The sequence below is a fragment of the Schistocerca serialis genome, chromosome 8 (assembly GCF_023864345.2).
Source record: "Schistocerca serialis cubense isolate TAMUIC-IGC-003099 chromosome 8, iqSchSeri2.2, whole genome shotgun sequence".
NCBI classification, from domain to species: domain Eukaryota; kingdom Metazoa; phylum Arthropoda; class Insecta; order Orthoptera; family Acrididae; genus Schistocerca; species Schistocerca serialis.
The window spans coordinates 475,546,599-475,571,407 of record NC_064645.1 but is presented as its reverse complement, the minus strand read 5'-3'; the positions used below and the strand labels follow the sequence as shown (position 1 = coordinate 475,571,407).

Here is a 24,809-nt window from a genome sequence, read left to right as displayed (position 1 = left end):
TGACTCCTGCCTAAAGCGCGTCTCGTGGAGCCAATGTAGAGTCCCGAAGGGAAGCAATCGCCCGCCGTCGTTGCAGTGGGCCTTAGCAGCTCCGGCTGTCCGTTCAGGGCAGCTTGTTCAGTGCCTGCAGACAGCTCTGCACCCGAGAGGCCGCGAGTTCGAGCGCCTGCCCCGTCACCCAGAGAGCGGAGGCTAGGAGCCTTCTCGCTCCTCAAGCCGGTGTAGCTCCAAGGTGTGACGCGCCCCTCAACAGCAATGCCCCTCCGTGCGGCAGAGGCTGGAGGCAGTTTCAGCGGGACGGCTGGCTTCCGATATCCATCACCAAAAGGTAGTCGTGGCTGGCCAGCAACTTCGACAGTCGTCATTCTCTCCAGTTCTAGACTCGGACCAAAAAGCGACACGACTGCCCGACTTGAGCCTCCAGGCTCGCTTATTTATACGTCTCTTCCTTACGCCTCTGATGTAGTTCCTCTGGATGGAACAAGTGGAGTGCTCTAAGATAATTATGTCAGCTTTCCTCAGCCCGTTTCGGCCCCTACACACAGGTCACTAGGTGCTGTTTTAACAGCAACGTATGGATTCTTCACAGTACGTTGGTGCCCTGTGCTGCCCTGATTACTTCACACTTGTATACAGTGCCCGCCGGGCCGTGCCTTCTAGCCTGCGAACGGTGTCGTAAACCTGCCTCACAGAATCGTTTGCAAGATATCAACATCGCCCGCGCCACCAGATGTGCCAGTCGTTCCCACAAATACTTCATTCCAGCCATAGCTGCGCCAGATTTACGAGAATTTCCCAAATCAATGACGGTACTTATTCGTGGCGTAGCAACATGCAGTCAAGTGTACTGTAATGCTCACAGGACCAGACGCTACACTGTATGATGGTGATAGGTCATCGAGATCCGGATCTCGATAGATCACCATCCCTGAGCGCGGGGGTCAGCAGTTTCCAGATGTGAGATGGCTCGTGTAGCCCCTGAGACTGCGTTAACGAAACATCGTTAACAAAGTAAATATTTATTGTTCAAAGACACACAACCGTCTTGGTTCACAGGCTGCTCGGAGGACTACGGGGCAGAGGTGGCACAAGCCAAGCCAGAATGTACTGACGCCTGCGTGCGACACACTGTCTCGGTCACAATGTCAGAGGGAACCCGCGGAGTCAGCGCCCAACGACCGTCACGGGATGGCTAAGCACGCCGTGCTGGCGTCGCCGCCCACACTCCCCACGGTCCCTGGCAAATCTAGAAAGCGGGTAACCGGGGCGCGCTCTGTCACATCGTAGACCGCGCCTTGGAAGGCACCCGCCGGTTCTGCCCAGAGTGCAACTAGTCGTGTTGAATTATGCTGCGGTCTCCTGTCAGGAGAAAGGTCAGCACTGTCGCAGTATGCCTAGTGAAGACAAGCAGTTGACAGCAATGGCATGTCCCCACGATGATAGTCTTCTCCCTGCACTTCAGGTCACCAGAAAGCTCAGTGGAAGGTGGCGCCCTCAGCTCTCCATCAGTCTTGACTCGGATGGTGGCACTCCATCTCACCTCCTCTAGGCTCGCTCACAGCTCCAGAAAATGGGCAACCCGGACGCGCTCTACCGCATCGTAGACGGGCACCCGCCGACTCTGCCCAGAGTGCACGTAAACATGCCGAGTTACGGTGCGGTCTTCTGTCAGGAGAAAGACCAGCAGCGTCGAAGTCTGCCTACACGAACACAAGCAACGGCATGTCCCCAAGATGACAGATGATGGTCTGCTTCCTGAACTTGCTGGTCACGTCACCAGAAATTTCGCTGGAAGGTGGCGCCCTCAGCTCCCCGTCAGTCTTGATTCGGATGATGGCACTCCATCTCACAACTACAACGTGCCAGACTGACACCTCCTCCAGGCTCGTCAGTTGCAGACTAGAATACTTCCACTGGAAATGGAGTAATATTTATATAGGGCAAGTCCATGTCCTTTGCCACAGTGAGGTGACCAGGAAAACAGCTGCCCTGCTTTTCTTGTCTGGTCAGCATCTCTGATTAGTATAGTTGCAGCTGAAAGGTGACTCACCTTCGACTTTCAGGACTATTCACGGACATATTTTGCATAATCAATATACTGAATAGCTATTCCTGAGTCCAAGTTACGCCTTTAGTAAACACAAAGGCGAAATTCTCTTCTCTTTTTGATGTCGCTCTGTGCGAGGTCTTGCCCCCTCCTGCTTATAGGGTGCCTAAAGCAGGCTGCGTTCTCGGAATGCTATACAACAACAAATAACATTATTAGTTTTATTTCTATAAAACAGATTTGACAATACTTAACTTGGATTACAGGAAATGTCGCAAGCGAGAGGCGACATGAAAACAGTAAAGTTCTTGCTATAAACAAAGTCCAAATAAGCACTTGATACGGATCACGACAGTCTGACAGCGTAGCACTAATGTCCGCTGCAGGCTGGGTCGATCTGAGAGGCCGAGGCTGGCAAGAGCGGCTCTTTATTCACTTCTTGCAGTGGGCGCGCCTGGCGCGGCGCCGTCCTATTCCGCGCACCATTGGCCGACGTTTCCTCACCGCCTCCTCTGGTCATGCGTACTGCATCTTTGTTCCGGCGCTTGTGGTTACACCAGAGCACACTGCCACACTGGCACTTGTGGCACCCAGCTCTTAACAGTGTGTAGCAGTCAACTCCCTCTCGCGACTGTATTACATACAACTCCATCGATCCTTCCTCGGTCGTATTTTTCCCAGCTGTTGCGTACTGACTTGCTTTGCTAGTCTCTTGCATTACCAAGGGAAGACACCAAAATCTTTACTTAACTACATAAAGCCCGTAATCCTGCTGTACTCGAGTACATACGAACCACTAAAAGAAGCATCAACATCCACCCTAAAGAATTACGATCTGAGCAAAACTGTTAAACAGGCAGTAGGTAGTGGCGATGGTAGAGATTGCTTGTGGCATTTGGAGTTTAAAGTGATGTTGCCACGTGCTTATGTGCGTGGATTCTTTGACCTACAGTGTCAAGCGGAGCAATGTCTGCTTTGTACTGCCCAAGCACAACTGATGCCAACACGTGCCTTCACCTCTGTATCCTGTCGCACAATGGCTGCACCCAACACTCTGCACGCAATATGTGAAACAATATCAGCGCAAACCAACAAAAAGGCCAGATGGCCACCGGATTCCCGAACTGGAATACACAAAGATAAGTCAGTGTAAGTCACGCCCAACTACAACACATTATTGATTTGCTTTTTACAACATTTAAAAAATAGTGTGCAACACTATACTCAAACGTATCTGCCAGCTTGTGAGTGTCGGTGAAGAAGCCTTGCGCGTCTGCTACTCACGAGGGCGCAGGAACAAATTTATTTTTCGAATGCTATCGTCTCCAGACTGGCTCGTACAATCAATGTTCGTGTCAGCCATTCCAGGACTGGTACCTCCCTCCACGCTACTTGCGTGTTGACAGTCGTTTTAGTAACTTCCAATCCGAAAGAAAGCAAGTGTTGACAGATGTGAAAATTACCCAAATATCAATTTAATAAGTCACTGCTGCAAAATACTAACGTAAATTCTTAACAGACGAATGGAAAAACTAGTAGAAGCCGACCTCGGGGAAGACCAGTTTGGATTACGTAGAAATATTGGAACACGTGAGGCAATACTTACCCTACGAGTTACCTTAGAAGATAGATAAAGGAAAGGCAAACCTACGTTGCTAGCATTTGTTGACTTAGAGAAAACTTTGGACAATGTTGACTCGAATACTCTCTTCCAAATTCTGAAGCTGGCAGGGGTAAAACACAGGGAGCGAAAGGCTGTTTGCGATTTGTACAGAAACCAGATGGCAGTTATAAGAGTCGAGGGACATGAAAGGGCAGCAGTGGTCGAGAAGGGAGTGTGACAGGGTTGTAGCCTATCCCGATGTTATTCAATCTATATATTGAGGAAGCAGTAAAGGAAACAAAAGAAAAATTCGGAGTAGGTATTAAAATCCATGGAGAAGAAATAAAAACTTTGAGGTTCGCCGACGACATTGCAATTCTGTCAGAGACAGCAAAGGACTTGGAAGAGAAGTTGAACGGAATGGACAGTGTCTTGAAAGGAGGATATAAGATGAACATCAACAAAGTCAAAACGAGGATAATGGAATGTAGTCGAAATAAAGTCGGGTGATGCTGAGGGAATTAGATTAGGAAATGAAACCCTCAAAGCAGTATATGAGTTTTGCTAATTGGGGAGAAAAATAACTGTTGATGGTAGAAGAAGAGAGGATATAAAATGGAGACTAGCAATGGCAAGGAAAGCGTCTCTGAAGAAGAGAAATTTGTTAACATCGAGTATAGATTTAAGTGTCAGGAAGTCGTCTCTGAAAGTATTTGTATGGAGTGTAGCCATGTATGGAAGTGAAACGTGGACGACAAATAGTTTGGACAAGAAGAGAATAGAAGCATTCGAAGTGTGGTGCTACAGAAGAATGCTGAAGATTATATGAGTAGATCACATAACTAATGAGAAGGTATTGAATAGAATTGGAGAGAAGAGAAATTTGTGGCACAACTTGCCTACAAGAAGGGAAAGGATGGTAGGACATGTTCTGAGGCATGAAGGGATCACCAATTTAGTATTGGAGGGCAGAATGGAGGGTAAAAATCGTAGAGGGAGACCAAGAGATGAATACACTAAGCAAATTCAGAAGGATGTAGGCTGCAGTAGGTACTGAGAGATGAAGAAGCTTGCACAGGATAGAGTAGCATGGAGAGCTGCATCAAACCAGTCTCTGGACTGAAGACTACAATAACAACAACAACTGCAGCTTCGGAAACGTAATTAACCTTCCCACATGACTACGCCTGTATATAATGAAAATATGAATTCATTTTTATAGTAAACACCACATACCCAGTGTAAATGCAGGACTGTGATTTGTTGACTCCATATTTGGTGGACTCCAGTATGTTTTTGGGGGCCCAAGGCTTGTATAGACCACGGCTTCGAACGCCACCGGAGGTCAGCAGATTTTTGATCTGGCGCCAGCCTGTTGGTGGAATCTGCTGTGTCGCATTCCACCCACACTTTTACAAAGGGCTTTTAAAGGGATTTTGTGTCTCTCCAATCAATCGTCAAGCTTGGCTGTACTTTTTCAAATCCAGCGCCCGTACTCAAACCAATGGCCATCGCAATCGCTGCACTTGAAACTAAATTGACTGCCTCCCCACTTATTTGCTCTGTTCCACTATATAGAAGTTCATAGAGTGGGCCCAGAGATCCACCAAATTCGATTCTGCAATACTACAATTTTATCGAGGTCCGTACTTTACTGTGCTTCTCTGACAGGGCACAGAAATCCAGAAACACAAAAACAACCTTAACAGAAATGGAAGAGGACTGAAATTAATCAAATTGTGGGTTTTAGCGCCAAGTAAAGCAACCTGTGCCAACTCTTCAGATGTACGTAACCTATTTGAAGCCGCAGTTTTTGGAAGGAATCGGATGCCGCCACACCCCGACCACTGGCCGGTTACGAAGAAACAGATCAGTAGTGTCAGTTTGTTGACCTTGTTTAAGTTTAAAATTAAGTAAATAGACGTGTTAATAGCCTCTGACGATGTCCCCAGCATTAGGAGACGCGGCTTTAGGTAGAAACGCATGCTTTACATCACCCGCTTAACACCCGTAAAGCAGAAATCGAGGTTATCAACAAGTACTCGTCCTTTTCTCTGCTTATTTCTACTCTACGCCAGTAGCAAAGCAGAAAATATTACCCTTCGTTCTCCAGTGCTTAAACCATGTTCACTTGCTGTGGCCGGCCGGTGTGGCCGAGCGCTACAGTCTGGAGCCGTGCGACCGCTACGGCCGCAGGTTCGAGTCCTGCCTCGGGCATGGATGTGTGTGATGTCTTGAGGTTAGTTAGGTTTAAGTAGTTCTAAGTTCTAGGGGACTGATGACCTTAGAAGTTAAGTCCCATAGTGCTCAGAGCCATTTGAACCACCTGCTGTGGCACTGGGTGCCTTCTGGCACATGGTATTGCTGTCATAAAATACACCAACAATTTGGCTGCCTTAGAATGTTGACAATTACATATGCAATACAAGGCGAACATTAATAAAACCGACGAATTGCAGGGCAGGGACATATACCTGAATGGGAATGGAGGAAGACACGAATCAGGAAATGCATCGTCGCCACGGTAGATGGCACTGACGAATGATAGTTCCTCTGACTATGTGCCGTGCGTTCCTTGCGTGTGGCAGGCTGTGTGATTGACGCAGCGTTCTGTAAGCAGCAGAATGGTCCGGTGGTTTTCATATAGGGAGAAAGCCGAGACGGGATTTTGTGTACGGCCAAGCAAATGGCAACGGTCGAAAGGCAGCACGACTATATCAAAATAAGTACCCTGACAGACAACTACATCACACAGTATTTCAGGCCCTTTTTGGGCGTTTGTGTGATCATGGGTCGTTTCGGACAGACGAAAGTGCATGGAGGCGGAGAACCGTGCGTACACCATATTTGGAGGACCGAGTTCTTTAGGTATTGAGACGAACTCTTGTACTAGCTCCAGACAAGTGGCCCATCTATACGATTTAGATCACACAGACTCTCAAAATGGGATTGGAATATTGTGTGAAGTGGTTGGTGTCTGTGAGGGCGCTTGTTTTATAAAGTCGTACTGCCCCTTGAACGTTTACGTCTGCTTGGCCGTACACAAAGGCCATCTCGGCTTGTTCACGACATGAATACCGGATCATTATGCTGCTTACAGTACGCTGCTTCAGTCACACAGCCTGCAACACGCAAGGAACACCCGGCACATGGTCAGAGTAACTGTCATTCGTCAGTGCCATCTACCGTGGAGAAGATGCAGATGTTTGTAGGGCCTTTCTTTCTTCCCTTTCCAGTCAGGAATCAGTCCCTGCAGTTTGTCGGTTTTATTAATCTTCACCCTGTATATCTACGAGGGTTGTCCAGAAAGTAAGTTCCGATCGGTCGCTAAATAGAAACCACAGTGAAAATCAGAAACATTTTATTTGCAAGAGTTAGCTACACTTTCCAGATACTTCTCTACATAGTCGACGCTCCGATTTAGACATTTCTCGGAGCGTTATACCAAACTTCCAACACCATCGTCATAGAAGGCAGCCGCCTGTGCTTTCCGATAATTCTCTACGCTGATCTATAGCGCGTAGCCTGTGCCCAAGTGTTGTCTTTGTATCAAGCGTCTCATGTGAAAAGAGATGATACTCAGGACGAGCCAATTAGGGCTGTGTTGTGGTGATCAAACACTTCCCATCGAAAAGGCTTCAACAGCGTCTTCACTGCTCCTTCAGAATGCGGCTGAGAATTGCCATGAAGATGGAAGTGCGTGGCAGTTGTGTTAGGTGGGCTGCATTCATTAAGGCGCAGCCTCTCAGCGGGCCCCCCTACTTGGCGGGAGACATCGTTGTTCTAGACACCTTTACTCGCTCACAGTGCGCTCACAACTGAAAAGAGCGTCTTGATGCGATCAACGGTCATACTAGAGACACTAACCAACATATATGTGCAAAGCTTCATCGGGTTTTCACTGTGGTGACCATTTCGCGACTGATCGGAACTTACTTTCTGGACAACCCTCGTATTACTTATTACGCTGTAGAACAAATATTAGAAGTTTTCGTCGCGTTTCGCTATAATCCAGACAATCTTCCAACGTCAGATGTTTGTTTTTGTTTCTCCTGCGAAGCGACATCGAATTCAGAATGATATGACGGTACTTTGTCGATAACATTAAGTCTCTGTTTCCAAAAAATGTAGGATTAGCTCCTTTTCCCCAAAAATTCTTCTCCTTCTCCATCTTCTTCTTCTTCTCCTTCTTCTTCTTCTTTTGAACTGGCAACAAAGTTCAACTATTTAAGAGGTGTTCAGCCAGCTGTGTTACGGCTGTACAGCCAAATAAGAGTTACTGTGAGTGACGGAAGAAGGAAAATTGGAGCAGTACAATAAGTGGGACGTACCTTCCTGAGCATTACAGGTACAAAAACGACCGTTTGCCAGAAGTACCCTTCCACGAATTTGGCGGTCTGAGGATAGGGCTTCCGCTGCGATCATAGTTTTCGCTGAGCAACTGTGTTTACCAAATTTCCACACAATGTTTCTCAGCGTTGTTGGTTAGAGATGAACATTTTGGGAAAATTTCTCGATCCTAGCAGCTCAATAGTCAGTATATGGCCGTCCAAGTTATGGTTTCATCTTCACCTGTACATTTCCATTCTTGTTGGCTGGGAACAGTAACTCTAGGACGTACTTTTACAGCTAAAACATACCCTAATTACTCTGCAGGACTTATTTAGTGCGAGGTATACTTTTCTGAAATAACATTCCTTGACGATGAAGGTGAAGTCAAAATATGGAAAAATATTACGAATTCTGTCTGTAGAACGGCGGATGTCGATTACTGCATGACTGGCACATATCAGCTCAGCAAAACTTTAAGAATCAGATGCCAGCAATTTGTTTCCGTTCTATTGTCTCGCGTCTGTAATTCTATTATTCGTATATTTTACATTTCTTTCCGTACAACGATACTGTAGCGGTTCCTCTACAAGGAATTTGCGTTGGATAGAAATTACACTTGACACTGCATTGTTCACTTTACGGAGGAAATAAATAACTAGCGATATTTCAACACGACTCACAGATGACTTCAAACAGATATAACGGCAAGTTAAAAAAGGGAAAACAAGAATGAGTAATAGGGTACCTCTGGGTAGCAGCTGATAGCGTCCGCCTACTGTCAGACAACAGCGTTACCTTTAGAAAGACCGCACGGCGCGGCACAGCTGTTCAGGATGATTAATGACCTGGTGATGACCTCGTCACCTATGGTAATTGAACCAGCCGTGAGTTCCAACAGATTATTGTTTCCAGGGCGCGACTGACAGCATGGACCAAACAGTATCACGTTATTTTTGACAAACGTCCCCTACAGGTTGAGTCCATTCTACGCGATCAAATTTAGTTTGTAACGAAATCAAGTTAACAGCTGTCGGATTCCGTAAAACAAAACCGCTTACTATATTTACAAGTCCCAAGTTACGTAGTTCTCTGTATTGAGAATCTAAGTCTAGCAGCACTGCTAGCATCTGATATCAGGCTACGACAGTTAATATATTGGTAATTATGCTAGTGAAGACTCTCTTCACTTCATTTCGTACACCTGTTACAGTGACAAGCGAATGCGGTAACACTGTTGGAAAGCATGCGTGTATCTTGATCATAACCATATAGACGGTACGGACATTACCTAACAGGACCTGTGTTCAGCAGAGCTGTGTGTAACATACGACACTTTGCATTTATACCTTGCTTTAAATATTAATCTTAAATTTATGTTCCACCAGGAAGCCAACTACAAAGTTTTTCGCTACTTTAGCAAAGGCACTTTACCTCCTGTGTGTCGCGTCACGCTTTTGCACTTGCGTGACTTAATTACACATACGTAATGCCACACACGCATTAGCTCTGCACGAGAACAGGTTAATAATGCAAAATTTTCATAATTTTGGATTTAAAAGTTGCTTACCCGTGGCTTAAAACTGTCTGGATTACTATTAAGGCAATCGTATTGTTTCAAAGGCGTTCAGCATATGTTAAGATGGGTTATGTTGTAACACAGTACACACGATACTGCACTCCTTACCTTCGTCATTCCTCAAATGGCTCTGATACATCCACTAAACTACAGCATCTGTATTCAACACAGGGACGAGAATCAGTACAACCTTACATTCTGCCATTTCCATCTGAAAAAGAAATACTGTTATCTAAAGGAAGGGACAAAAAATTGGTTTTGTATTTGCACTCAAAATCATTAACATAATTTTTCTTCAAATTTTACAACTTGACAAAATGGAGCAAACAAACCCAAATTTGTTTCTCTACTTTTCTCCCAAATATTACTGAACTTGTTCAAAGAAAAATTATGCCACTCGTTAACACTGTCATTTTACGTCATCCTCGCGAAGTCTAAATAGTTAAATCAACTATGAACTTTGGCAGAGATTGTTCAGAACTAGAGTTACAGTAACTTTCCATAACATAACTGATCCTGCTGTCACAGCCCTAATCGGAAAGAGAAAACCGTTACTGCCTTTTAGCTGAAGAACAACGTGTATGCTGAGCAGTTAATATTTTGCACAATCTAAATACGTAGCCACTGCTCGACATATTGCATTTCTTGACTCCAGTGCTTGTTGGACTTACAGTGCTACCAACTTATCTTTAGCCTCAAAAAATTTGGTGTCCCTGGATGTTAAATGGTTCAAATGGCTCTGAGCACTACGGGACTTAACATCTGAGGTCACAAATCCCCTGGAACTTAGAACTACTTAAACCTAACTAACCTAAGGACAGCACACACATCCCTGTCAGAGGCAGGATTCGAACCTGCGACCAAAGCGGTAGCGCGGCTCCTGACTGAAGCACCTAGAACCGCTCGGCCACAAAAGCAGGCCATCTGGATGTTACATGAGTGAGATTACTTACCACTATAAATGTCTCTTGTCAACGTTATGCAATACTTAAATGCACAAAAATACCTGCTTGTTGCGAATATCAGCCGTCGACTGCACCACATCATTGTCTAAAACACAACTGACTGCCAGTCACTCCTACTGTCCACACACGTAGCGCGTCAAGGCGAGATAAAGGCGTCAGAAAAGCAGCTCACCGTATAAACAAACCAGGAGGCAAACACACTCACAAGGGAAGCGCGTGATACCGAACGGACAGGAACGCACGAAAATGAGCGTAGAATGTAAATAGCTCATTTCAGAGGCAGTGGTATGAGACACTCGCATGCAGAATTGGGCGTCTTACCACGGCAGGCATCTGAATGAACACATACTCAAGGGGTAAGAAAGAAGCTTCGGTTACGCAAAGAAACGAAATATGTACACAATGCGACCGAAAACATATATATTTGAATGTCTTGAATTATTACTGTATTTCCTTCTGCTTAAAATAATTACTCTACCCGAATAACAAATTTTTCTACTGACACGATAGTGCTGCACGGTTATTCACTTTTCAAAGTGCCGGTGTAGGATTTCAATGAAGTGGTCAGAGCAAAGTGATATAGAACAATATACACGTCTGATTAATGCCACATTTTCACTTTCAGCATCACATCTGCATTCAAGTAGTCCAATATAAAACGCTGCGCTAATTACATTTTCAGATGATGATATTCGTGTATAAATGTTATACCTTGCCCTTTTCCAAGCGTTCTGTAATACAGCCCTGATTGTATGGGGCAGAGTGAATTCAGATGATGACATGACGATCGTGAACGTTTTTCACACTGTAGTCTTACAAACTCATCCATCCTTCTCATGTAGAGCTTATATTGCGTAAGGAGGTACACATGAAGAGGCTGGGAAATTTTTTGTTGTCTTCGGTAAGGCTATGGCCCTATTACATCGATCATCTTCCTCAAGTTGGAAGTTCCTCTTAGCGTTTCTCTCTGTTCGCGGTTTAAAATTTGGGTTGTTTCGAAACTCCGCCTTAGGAAAATAGTATACGTTTCTTTTTTATTGACACAGAAATGTTTGGACACCTATGTGTCATCTAAAAATTACAACATGGGCATTTTCAATCGATACAAAACAAGCAAAATGTAGATGTTACAATTTTTAGGCCTACAATTGATAAATGATTGTTGTTGTTGTTATGGTCTTCAGTCCAGAGACTGATTTGATGCAGCTCTCCATGCTACTCTATCCTGTGCAAGCTTCTTCATCTCCGAGTAACTACTGCAACCTACATCCTCCTGAATGTGCTTAGTGTATTCATCCCTTGGCCTTCCTCGATGTTTATCCTCCATCCTTCCCTCCAAAACTAACTTCGTGATTCCTTGATACCTCAGAAAGTGCCCTACCAACCGATCCCTCGTTTTAGTCAATATGTGCTACAGATTCCTCTTTTCCCCAATTCTCCTCAGTACCTCCTCATCAATTATATGATCTACCCATATAATCTTCAGCATTCTTCTGTAGCACAACATTTCGAAAGCTACTATTCTCTTCTTGTCTAAACTATTTATCGTCCATATTTCACTTCCATACATGGCTACACTCCGCACAAATACTTTCAGAAAAGGCTTCCTGACACTTTAATCTATACTACATGTTAAAAAATTTCTCTTCTTCAGAAACTCTTCCCTTGTCATAGCGAGTCTACATTTTATACCCTCTCTACTTCGACCATCATCACTTATTTTGCTCCCCAAACAGAAAAACCTATCTACTACTTGAAGTGTCTCATTTCCTAATCTAATTCCCTCAGTATCACCTGATTTAAGTTGACTACATTCCATTATCGTCGTTATGCTTTGATGTTCATCTTATATCCTCATTTCAAGACACTGTCCATTCCGTTCAACTGATCTTCCAGGTCCTTTGCTGTCTCTGACAGAATTACAACGCCGTCGGTAAACCTCAAAGTTTTTATTTTTTCTTCCTGATTTTTTATTCCTACTCCAAATTTTTCTTTTGTTTCCTTTACTGCTTGCTCAATATAAAGATCGAATAACATCGGGGATAGGCCACAACCGTCTCTCACCCCCTTCCCAACCAGTGCTTCCCTCTCATGCCGCTCTACTCTTATAAATGCCATCTGGTTTCTGTACAAATTGTCAACAGCCTTTCGCTCCCTGTATAAATAAGAAACGTGTAAATATTAAATGATTATAAACAAATTCAAAACAGTCTTTCGCTCCCTGCATAAATGAAAAATTTATAAATAGTAAATGATTATAAACTTTATAATTTATACAAATTTCTAAAAATATTTTTTTATAAAAATGAAATTGATCAATGGAAATGACTCATAGGATTCGAATCATGTCTGGGTTAACAAAAAAGGAAAATATAGTGATTGCATAACGTAGATTTTCGAAACAATCTGAATTTTATTAATCGATATTCTGTTTCTAAGCGTTACCAAAGACCGTCTCTTAAACCTTGAATAGGACATCGTTCAAATGTCTCTCGTGATTAGACGTGCAGTTTTGCATGCGAATGGCTCATAAAACTGTTTTTGGGATGAGCGATTTATATTCTAACCGCACTTTCGTGCTATGCTGAACGTTCGAGGTCACGCACTTCCCTTGCAATCAAACCCCGCTGGGTGTCTCCAAATCAGACACACGCAATCTGCATGGATTGTAACGACCGAATATTGTCGGAGAAAAGTTGAATTTATTCTATATTTTTGATATTGAATCCAAATGGCAACGGTTAATCACGTTTTCTATTGAATCCAAATGGCAACGGTTAATCACGTTTTCTACCTCACAGAACGGATGGACGTTCGAATCCCCCTCTATTGTTGGAAGGTAGTGAGCATACTGCAGGGTGTATTTCGTGGCTTTTTCTAAGAGTCACGAGGGGAGCACTTTCATTTAATCCGTTGCGAATCCAGTCTCTTGCACCAGAAGTTTGCCTGAGGAGGATGGCATCTTTCTGTGCGAAAAAACATCTTGTCATCGGCCAGAACTTCCCGCAAATCATTGGAAGAAGACAGTTTGGGCTTCGAAGTCCGGATTTACTAAATATTGTCCGTATTCAGCTCAGATACACAGCCATAGTTGCAGAGTCGTGTCTTAGCTCAGACGGACGTCTCTGGAACCTCAAAGTATAATTTCCGCTAAGCTACACTGAAGAGCCAAAGAAACTGGTAGACCTGCCTAAAATCGTGTAAGGTCACGGCAAGCACGCAGGCGTGCCTCGAATAATGTCTGAAGTAGTGCTGGAGGGAACTGACACCATGAATCCTGATGGGCTGTCCATAAATCCGTAAGAGTACGAGGTGTTGGAGATCTCTTCTGAACAGCACATTGCAAGTCATCCCAGATATGCTCAATAATATTCCTGTATGAGGGGTTTGGTGGCCAGCGGACGTGTTTAAACTCAGAAGAGTGTTCCTGGAGCCACACTCTAGCAATTATGGACGTGTGGGGTCTCGCATTGTCCTGTTGAAATTTCCGAAGTTCGTCGTATTGCACAATGGGCATGAATGGATACAGGTGATCTGATGCTTATGTACGTGTCACCTGTCAGAGTAGAATCAGGGGTCCCATAAGACTCCAACTGTACAATACCCACACCATTACTGAGCTTCCACCAGCTTGAACAGTCCCCTGCTGACACGCAGGGTCCATGGATTCCTGAGGTTGTTTCCATATCTGCACACATCTATACGCTCGATACAATTTGAAACGAGACTCGTCCGACCAGGCAACATGTTTCCAGGCATCAACACTTCACTGTCAGTGTTGACGAGCCCAGGCGAGGCGTAAAGCTTTATGTCGTGCAGTCATCGAGGGTACTGACTGGGCCTTCGGCTCCGAAAGCCCATATCGATAATGTTTCGTTGAATGGTTCGCACGCTGACACTTGTGGATGGCCCAGCATTGAAATCTGCAGCAATTTGCGGAAGGGTTGCACTTCTGCCATGTTGAATGATTCTCTTCAGTCGTCGTTGGTACCGTTCTTGCAGGATCTTCTTCCGGCCGCAGCGATGTCGGAGGTTTGATGTTTTACCGGATTCTTAATATTCACGGTACACTCGTGAAATGGTCTTACGGGAAAGTCCTCACATCATCGCTACTTCGGAGATGCTGTGTCCCATCGCTCGTGCGCCGACTATGGCACCATGTCCACACTTACTTAAATTTTTATAACCTGCCATTGTAGCAGCAGTAACCGATCTAACAACTGCGCTAGACACTTGTTGTGCTATATAGGCATTGCCGACCGCATCGTCGTACTCTTCCTGTTTACGTATCTCTGTATCTGAATACAAATGCCTATACCACTTTCTTTGGCGCTTCAGTGTAGCTCACTTAACAAATAAAGTTTAGCACGGCCCAGAGGGTCTGTTGATCCTATCAGTTAATTAGCGGTGCTACTTTTCTTGATTATGGTTTTCCTCGTGCACAGTCCTATTGCGCGATCTGCGTACCACATCGCAGAATGTCTCCACATTCTTCTGTGATCAGTGATGAGGTGGGGAGGGAAGATATTATAGCACTATTAATTTCCTGGAGTCTACCGAATATAGTCGGTGTTCCGTTCAGTCCGCATAGTCATAGATGTACCGCTACCACTCTCGGTGTATTAAATGATAATTAAATCAAACCTTAAACTGTCGACAGGCGTTGATATACATCAACGGGGACAGTTGAAATTGTGTGCTCCGACCGGGACTCGAACCCGGGATCTCCTGCGTAAATGGCAGACGCTCTACCCATCTGAGCCACCGAGGGCACAGAGGGTAGTGCGACTGCAGGGATTTATCCCTATCACGCTCCCCGCGAAACTCACATTCCCAACTTAATGTCCACACACTACATTCGTAGTGCCCCTGACCATTACACTCATTACTCTCGGCAGACAATCTTACTGAGTCCCGTAAGAGTTCGGGCAATGCGTGTGCATTCAGGCCAGAAGAGGAAAGTCAGTGGCCGGTTAGCCTAACTATATGAAGATGGTGTCTGTTCTTTCGGACATGTCCGAAAGAACAGATGCCATCTTCATATAGTTAAGGTTCAAGTGGTTCAAATGCCTCTAAGCACTATGGGACTTAACTGCTGAGATCATCAGTCCCCTAAACTTAGTACTACTTAAACCTAACCAACCTAAGGACATCACATACATCCATGCCCGAGGCAGGATTCGAGCCGGTGACCATAGCAGCAGCGCGGTTCCGGACTGAAGCGCCTAGAACCGCTCGGACACAGTGGCCGGCTGTAGTTAAGGCTAACCGGCCATTGACCTTCTTCTGTGGTGGATACACAATCATTGCTCGAACTCTTACTGGACTCGGTAAGATTGTCTGCTGAAAGTAATGAGTGTAATGGTCAGGGACACTACGAATGTAGTGTAGTTGTGTAGACATTTTGTTGGGAATGTGGGTCTCGCAGGGAGCGTTCAAGGGATAAATCCCTGCAGTCGCATTATCCTCTGCGCCCTCGGTGGCTCAGATGGATAGAGCGTCTGCCATATAAGCAGGAGATCCCGGGTTCGAGTCCCGGTCGGGGCACACATTTTCAACTGTCCCCGTTGATGTATATCAACGCCTGTCGACAGCTTAAGGTTTGATTTAATTATCATTTCACTCTAAGAGAGGTGCATGGTCACCGATGGCATCTGTTCTTTTGGACATGTCCCAAAGAACAGATACCATCTGCATGCTCCGTGTATTAGGTTTCTCTACTACTTGAATCAAGTACCATGTGTACCATTATGAAATGAGCTTTAAGATACAATTGTGTGGATAGGGAACATTTGATGTGAACGAGCCTTAATTTTTTTTGTTTGGTTGGTATGACATCTGTCAAAGATATTTAGTATACATTAAGTCATGGAACAAACAACATCATATGTTTTAATCGTGTTAACAATGTCGAATTTTGTACCAGAAAGCGATGATTTGCGGAAAGCATTATTTTTTTTTTGTTTTCATTTGAAAAAAAGTGCAGCAGAGTCGCATCGAATGCATGTCGAGGCATATGATGATCATGCTCTATCAGAAGCACCATGCAAAAGATGGTTCAACGGTTCAGAAATAATGATTTTGGTGTAAGAAATGAAGAACGTGGAAGACCACCAAAAAAGTTCGAAGACGCCGAATTGCAATCAATATTGGATGAAGATGATACTATGAGTCAGAAACAAATGGCAGCAATGCTAAATGTTGCACAACAAACAATTCCTGACCGTTTGAAAGCTGTGGAAAAGATCCAAAAGTGTGGAAAATGGGTGCCACGTTCAAAATGTTCAAATGTATGTGGAATCCTATGGGACTTAACTGCTAAGGTCATCAGTCCCTAAGCTTACAGACTGCTTAACCTAAATTATCCTAAGGACAAACACGTGAATTGAATAAAAGACAGATGGAAAACCGAAAAACCATTTGTCAAATTTTGCTTCAAAGACATGAAAGAAAATCTATTTTGAATCGAAATGTTACTGGTGATGAAAAATGGATTTATTTTAAGAATCCTAAACGGGAAAAATCATGGGTTAATCCGGGACAACCATCAACATCGACTGCAAAACCAGATCGATTTGGCAAGAAGACAATGCTCTGTGTTTGGTGGGATCAGAAACGTGTGGTGTATCATGAGCTTCTAAAACCCGGTGAAACTGTGAATACTAATCGCTTCAGACAACAGATGATCAATTTGAACTACGCATTGATCGAAAAAAGACCAGAATGGGCCAGAAGACACGGTAAAGTAAATTTTTTTACACGACAATGCACCTGCTCACAAAGCAAAATTGGTTCAGGATACAATCAAAACACTTGGCTGGCAGCTGCTACCCCACCCGCCGTATTCACCAGACTTGGCCCCTTCCGACTACCATCTGTTTTCATCAATGGGACACGCATTGGCTGAAGAACACTTCGATTCCTATGAAGAAGTCAAAAATTGGGTGTCTGATTGGTTTGCTTCAAAAGACGAACATATCTTTTGGCGTGGTGTCCACAAATTGCCAGAAAGTTGGTCAGAATGTATAGAAAGCAATGGTCAGTACTTTGAATAAAATGTTTTTACTTTTCAATTCAAAATTAGTGTTTCATTTTCACAAAAATCGCTCATTACCGGTACACCTGGTAAACTGACAATTCCTTTGTCTCCAGCGGATACCGTCACATTCATTTAACTTCCACGAACACCGATTTAAATTGTGGCGCGACTTTTCCGTAACATACGTTGTTAGTGTGCTGTGTTATACGGTAACTGCTATTTTAATATTCACATGGTTTTCCTTCTGAGTGGCTGCTTACTCATTCTACGCTCAAATAGTTCCAGCGAAACCTCGCTTCCATCTACAGCAACATTCACGACACACCATTGCTCTATCAATAAATATAATAACGTACGAATACCTTCGAGCAAAGAACTAGAGCGTGTGTAGAATATGTGCAGCTCAGTACAGATATCACAGGTCGTGATACTCATGGAGACTCACGGCACGAAATTCAGTTAGCCAGTAGTATGCTGAAAACTACGGTAACATGGGATACCAGCAGGCGGTCATAAATATATCGCTCAACTCTACACACGCCGAATCGCCTAAAACATGCAACAGTTTTATTTCCCGAACAGTGAATGATGGTAGAGAACTATTATTTTGTTACATGACCGTACTCTTAACTTTTGTGTAAACCGAAGTATTAAAGCAAGTGTAGTTTTTTTATATAGAACGTGTACTACAAGGAGAATTCAACGCTCCATTGGTAGACATAATTCGAAACAAGGCTCCTAGAGTAGACGACATTCCATCAGAGTTACTGAGATCCTTCGAAGGGCCAGCCATGACAAAACTATTCATCTTACGGTGCAAGATATGCGGGGCTGGCGAAACAGCCACACACTTCAGGAATAATCTAACAATTTGAATTCTAAAGAAGGCTGGTGCTCACAGACCTGAGTACTGGCAAATCATGGTTCAATAGGTCATGGAAGAAAAGTACTGACACGATTTATTTAGAGAAGTATAGAAAATCTGGTGGATGCCAACCTCAGGGAAGATAGATTTGCTTTCCAGAGAAATGCATTTTTTTATTTACTTATTTATTTATTTTGGCTTTTGGTTTCATGACCATACAACCAACCATAGTTCGAGCACAACAATAACAACAGTCAGATTTAATTATTATGTATGTACAAATTTCAATGCAACTACAGTAAAAAGAAGTATAAATTTTATAAAATTAATTTATACGCACTACGCTTATCTCTGTGCAAAATTGAAGTTTAAGTTAGTTACAACAACAGGTATAGCTAAATAACTGTGTAGAAATGCACATGACTTTGTGTCCGAGTGGATCCCTTCGCCTGGGGTTGTCTTGTGTTGGAGCTCTCCTCACACACCCCGTTGTACTCCTAGGATCTAGGTCCTGACGTAGCTGATTGTATGGACACTCCAAATCCTCTGAGAGCTGCGTATGTCAGTTGATACAGCCTAACGTCTGTTGTTGCCAAAAAATGGCAACGCAGTGGGACCTTTGTACCCCGTAGCACTCAGCATCGTTAGTATCCCTTCTATCCTTTCTCTCCTTTCGTGATATCCTAACATTATATGGTTCATGTCTTCTTCTCCTCCGCAAGTGCAAAAAGGGCTGCCAATCAGTCCCAGGCGATGCAAATGGTTTCTAAAACTACCACGATTGAATTTCATTCGTGTAACGGTTATACACTGAAGTTCCAAAGAAACTGGTATAGGCATGCGTAGGGCCTATTCAAACACAGAGATTTGTAAACAGGCAGAATACGGCGCTGCAGTCGGCAACGCCTATACAGGGTGCACATAAAGTCCGTGAACACTTCCAGTTATTTATAGCACAAGAACTAAACACTGTACAGATATCATACGAATTGCATTTTGAAGAGAAACACTGAAAGACTTTTTACAAACATTCGATATGTAAACCATGGGTGACCCCAGAGACATCAATACGGCAATCGAAATCTTGCCATACACGTCCCATCATGGCATCGCTTCTCTTTGCGGGCACAAGCAACCCGTCGTAACGAATTTGTTGTGCCAGTGGTAAATGGCCTTCCTTGTTAGTGGCTTCTTACCGTACTTGGTTCTAAACATTCGTTGAAGGCCGGGCGGTGTGGCCGTGCGGTTCTAGGCGCTTCAGTCTGGAACCGCGTGACCGCTACGGTCGCGGGTTCGAATCCTGCCTCGGGCATGGCTGTGTGTGATGTCCTTAGGTTAGTTAGGTTTAAGTAGTTCTAAGTTCTAGGGGACCACAGATGTTAAGTCCCATAGTGCTCAGAGCCATTCGTTGAACAGCTGTAGCACACTTGTTTTGTCGAACTCCAACACACAGAAAGCTCGCTCCGCACCTAAACTCGCCATGTTTGCGACTAGCGCTGACTATCGGCAAATTACCAAACTACGCTGCGGCTTTATACATGAAAAAACACTTTCAGGGTTTCTCTTCAAAATTACAGATGTTTGATATCTGTACAATGCTTGTTTTTTGTGCAATAAATAATTGAAAGTGTTCCCGGACTCTATGTACACCCTGTATAAGACAACAAGCATCTAACACAGTTGTTAGGTCGGTTACTGCTGCTAAAATGACAGGGTAACAGCATTTAAGTGAGTCTGAATGTGGTGTTTTAGTCGGCGCAAGAGCGATGGGACATAGTATCTCCGAAGTAGCGATAAAGTGGGAATTTTCCCATACGACCATTTCACGAGTGCACCGTGAATATCAAGTGTCCGGTAAAACATCTAGTCTACGACATCGGTGCGGCCAGAAAAAGATCCTGCAAGAACGGGACCAACGACGACTGAGGGGAATCTTTCTACGTGACAAAAGTGCAGCCCTTCCGAAAATTGGTGCAGATTTTAATGTTGAGCCATAAAGAAGACTCAGCTTGTGAACTATTCAACGAAACATCATGGATATGGGCTTTCGGAGCCGAAAGCCCACTCGTGTATCCTTGATGACTGCACGACACAAAGCTTTACGCCTTGCCTGGGCCATTAAACACCGATATTGGACTGTTGATGACTGGAAACATGTTGCCTGGTCGGACGAGTCTCGTTTCAGATTGTATGGAGTGGACGGACGTGTACCGGTATGGACAGAACCTCATGAATCCATTGAGCCTGCATGTCAGCAGGGGACTCTTCGAGCCGCTGCAGTCTCTGTAATGGTGTGGGGCGTGTGCAGTAGGAGTGATCGGGACCCGAGATACGTCTAGATATGATTCCGACAGGTGACACGTACGTAAGCATCCTGTCCGATCACCTGGAACCATTCATGTCCATTATGCATTCCGACGGACTTACGCAATTCCAGCAGGATAATGCGACTGCCCACACGTCCAGAATTGCTACAGAATGGTTCCAGGAACAGTCTTCTGGGTTTAAACACCACTTCCACTGGCCACCAAACCCCTGCCGGCCGGTTTGGACGAGCGGTTTTAGGCGCTTCAGTCTGGAGCTACGCGACCGCTATGGTCGCAGGTTCGAATCCTGCCTCAGGCATGGATGTGTGTGATGTCCTTAGGTCAGTTAGGTTTCAGTAGTTCTAAGTTCTAGGGGACTGACAACCTCATATGTTAAGTCCCATAGTGCTCAGAGCCGAACATTATTGAGCATATCTGGGATGCCTTGCAACGTGCTGTTCAGAAGAGATCTCCACTTCCCCACACGTATTCTTATGGATTTGTGGACATCCCCGCAGTTTTCATGGTGTCACTTCCTTCCAGCACTACTTCAGACATTAGTAGAGTCCATACCACGTAGGCCTGTGGCACTTCTGCGTGTTGGCAGGAGCCCTACATGACATTAGGCACGTGTACAGTTTCTTTGGCCATTCATTGTATTAAACCTTATTGGCACCATGTGGTTCATATACCAATGCCTTAACCGGATCATAGGGTGTATTGTTCTATAACGTTTCCCTTTCTCATTGGTTCGACGCTCCATTACTCATTTCACATCATTCCCATCGTTCTTTTAAGTCTTTGAATGAAGTCCAGAGATACGTAGGAATTCATGGTGCACTGCTGGCGCTCCGTCTTATATTGGAAGGTAGGTCTAAGAAAGTCGAACCTACGTTTACAGCGCGTGTAGATTCGACGGCTCAAAATGGGAAACATTTCCCGAAGAGTATCGTAAAATAGAAATGAAGGAAAATAGTGACTATTAGCAGTAAAGTTATTCGTAAACAAACGCATTGTTTCCACAGTCGCAGGTTTTCACAAACCATTTCCAATGGGTCAGATCAGAATCTTACCATTGATATCCTTTCACTCTAACTTTATTCCCACTCTCGAACGTTTCTGCTTCTTCGAATTACAGAGTGAACACTAGGGGCGAAAGACTGGATCAGAGCACTTCGTCCACTTCCTTTCCAGCGACATAGAGGTCTCCATCGTCGCCATATCGCGAAGGCAGGCCCGGCGATCCCCTCTGGCGCTCGCGACCTCCAGAGTGTGGGACGTCCCGCCAAAGAACGGCCTCCGCCGCAGCCGCCGACGCAGGGCGAGGGGCGGGCCGCCGTCTTGTGAATAATAAAAAGCAGATAAAGGCTTACGGCGCACGCACAGGTGTCGGGTATTGTTATGTTTGGTTATGGGGCGCGCGGAGCACGCGCCGCCCGGCCTGTCATTATATGCAAAGCCGTGCAGTTTACCGCGACGCCAGGAATTCCTGCCCGCCAAAGGTCACGCGGGCGGCCCGCAGCCTGCGCGCCGGCCCCGAGGTCCGTCCAGGGAGGCCGCACTGACACAGCACAGGGCTCCGCGTCTTTAAGAGGCGGTGCTCGGAAAGGACGAGGCGTGCACTCACCCAAAATCTGTTTAGGGGAGCAACGATACCTAAATGCGCGTGGCTGGATTAGAATCGAGATCTCTCGTAGGCACTACGGTGCATCGAACGGCACATCACGGAGGCATAGACATCCTGCAGCCAACACCTGCAGTATCGGCACCGTGGGGCCAACACCACATCAATCAGATAAATACAGGGTGTTAAAAAAAAGCGCAAACAACGATTAGTATGAAACTTTCTGGAAGATCAAAACTGTGTGTCGGACCCAGACTCGATTTCGGGACCTTTGCCTTTCGCGGGCAAGTGCTCTACCGTATGAGCTACCCAAGCACGACTCACGCCCCGTACTCACAGCTTCACTTCTGCCATTACCTCGTCTCCTACCTTCCAAACTTTACAGAAACTCTCCTGCGAACCCTGCACAACTGCAGAACAGGGCCGGCCGCGGTGGTCTAGCGGTTCTAGGCGCTCAGTCCGGAACCGCGCGACTGCTACGGTCGCAGGTTCGACTCCTGCCTCGGGCATGGATGTGTGTGATGTCCTTAGGTTAGTTCGGTTTAAGTAGTTCTAAGTTCTAGGGGACTGATAACCACAGATGTTAAGCCCCATAGTGCCCAGAGCCATTTTTTTTTTTTTTTTGCAGAACTGGTTCCGAGTTCGAGTCTCGGTACGGCACACAGTTTTAATCTGCCAGGAAGTTTCATATCAGCGCACAGTCCGCTACAGAGTGATCATCTCATCCTGGAAACATCCTCCAGGCTGTGGCTAAGACATGTCTCTGCAATATCCTTTCTTTCAGGAGTGCTAGTTCTGCAGGGTTCGCAGGAGAGCTTCGGTAATGTTTGGAAGGTAGGAAACGTGGTTCTGGCAGAAGTGAAGCTGTGAGGACGGGGTGTGAGTCGTGCTTGGGTAGCTCAGACGTTAGAGCACTTGCCCGCGAAAGGCAAAGGCCCCGAGTTGGAGTCTCGATCCGGCACACAGTTTTAACCTGCCAGGAAGTTTCATATCAGCACACACTCCGCTGCAGAGTGAAAATCTCATTCTGGAAACGATTAGTATGTTGTGCGGGAAGGCGAAGTGATTCATTTTCAAGAAGGAACCATAACCGGAAACGAGCGCCTTAGGGACTGGAGAACGTCGAAGTCTGAGAACGAATGCTTCTGACGGTTTAGTCCGATGTGTCTTCGTGTCTGAATATGGAAAGTATGCAACCATTTGGCCATCTATGTACTGCGTATGGACGATCTGAGCCTAATAACCTTCCTTAGCCTGCGCTACATTTTGCCCCACATCATTCCACGTTCGCGGCTATCGAGAGACGCCTCAGAGAACCCTGAAAATTGCACGTAGGTATTTTCTGCCTAAATTGTGTCCAATATACAGTAAAGTAGCAGCACTTTGTGCCTGGTACATGTAAATTCTATCTCTACTCTACTATTTATCCTCTGGTAGGCCCCGAAGCGTATTGCAGATCGTCCACGCTCGGCTTCAACACTAGGTTGGGGAGTGGACATGCTAACAATGTTCGGAGAGGTCGCAGCCACCAGCACTCGGCAGAGTCCAGGCATTACGGGAGGAGGACTACCCACGACAGGTACAGTTTTCGCAGTGGTATTTACTGCAATGCAAAATCCACCCAGAATTCCCGAGTCTGGTACTCTTTGCGGATGAATTCACATTTACTAGAGATGGAATATTAAACTTGCACAAGTTAAATGTTTGGGCGGACGAAAAGTCGCGTGCGCAACTGATACAAAATCACCAACGCTGGGTCGATATTAGCATCTGTGGTGGGATAACTGGTAACCATATCATTGAGCCATATCTACTGACAGACTAACAGGACCGATCTACACCACATTCATTATACATGTTTCACTTACGCTACTGGATGTTCGGATGGACATGTGGCTGCAACACGATGAAGCTCCAGCACACTTTGATGTCAGCGTGCGAAATCACCTCAGTGACGCGTATCCCAACTGATGGATTGGCAGAGATGGACCAATTCCATGGCCAACACAGTGGCCGGATCTGACACCTCTCGAACATTTGCTGATGGATAGCATGAAGGGTATGGTGTATGGCACACTTGCAACGTCTGTAAAGGACCTTATTACTCGGGTCCACGGAGAGATTGAAATACTTCAAAGACAGCCGCACGTATTGGCTCATATGCGCGAGGCTCAGCACTGCCGATGTAGACTCTACATTGGTATAGGGGTATGAAGTTCGAAGCCCGTTTGTAGTGTGGACAACCCGGTATGGTACTCGTGTTTATTGACGTAAAGTGGAATGCACACCTATCTCAGACTTGCACGCTCTCCAGTGCCCAAAGCCGTGCGTTTCGAGATGTGGGTTCCTTCTTGAAAACCCATCAGTGTGCCTCCCCGCACAACATACTAAGCGTTAGCGGTTTTTTGGGACATTCTGCGTACACTGTGTGGTCGTAAGTATGCGGAAACCC

At 45.2% G+C, this 24,809-nt stretch overlaps 2 non-coding genes across 2 annotated transcripts; one reads left to right on the top strand and one right to left on the bottom strand.

Moving 5' to 3' along the window:
• Positions 1-15,220: 15,220 nt before the first annotated feature.
• Trnak-uuu (transfer RNA lysine (anticodon UUU)) lies at positions 15,221-15,295 on the bottom strand. Its single transcript has one exon. It is a non-coding gene; the product is annotated as a tRNA-Lys (tRNA).
• A 700-nt stretch (positions 15,296-15,995) lies between these two features.
• On the top strand, positions 15,996-16,070 carry Trnai-uau (transfer RNA isoleucine (anticodon UAU)). The gene has a single exon. It is a non-coding gene; the product is annotated as a tRNA-Ile (tRNA).
• Positions 16,071-24,809: the final 8,739 nt, after the last annotated feature.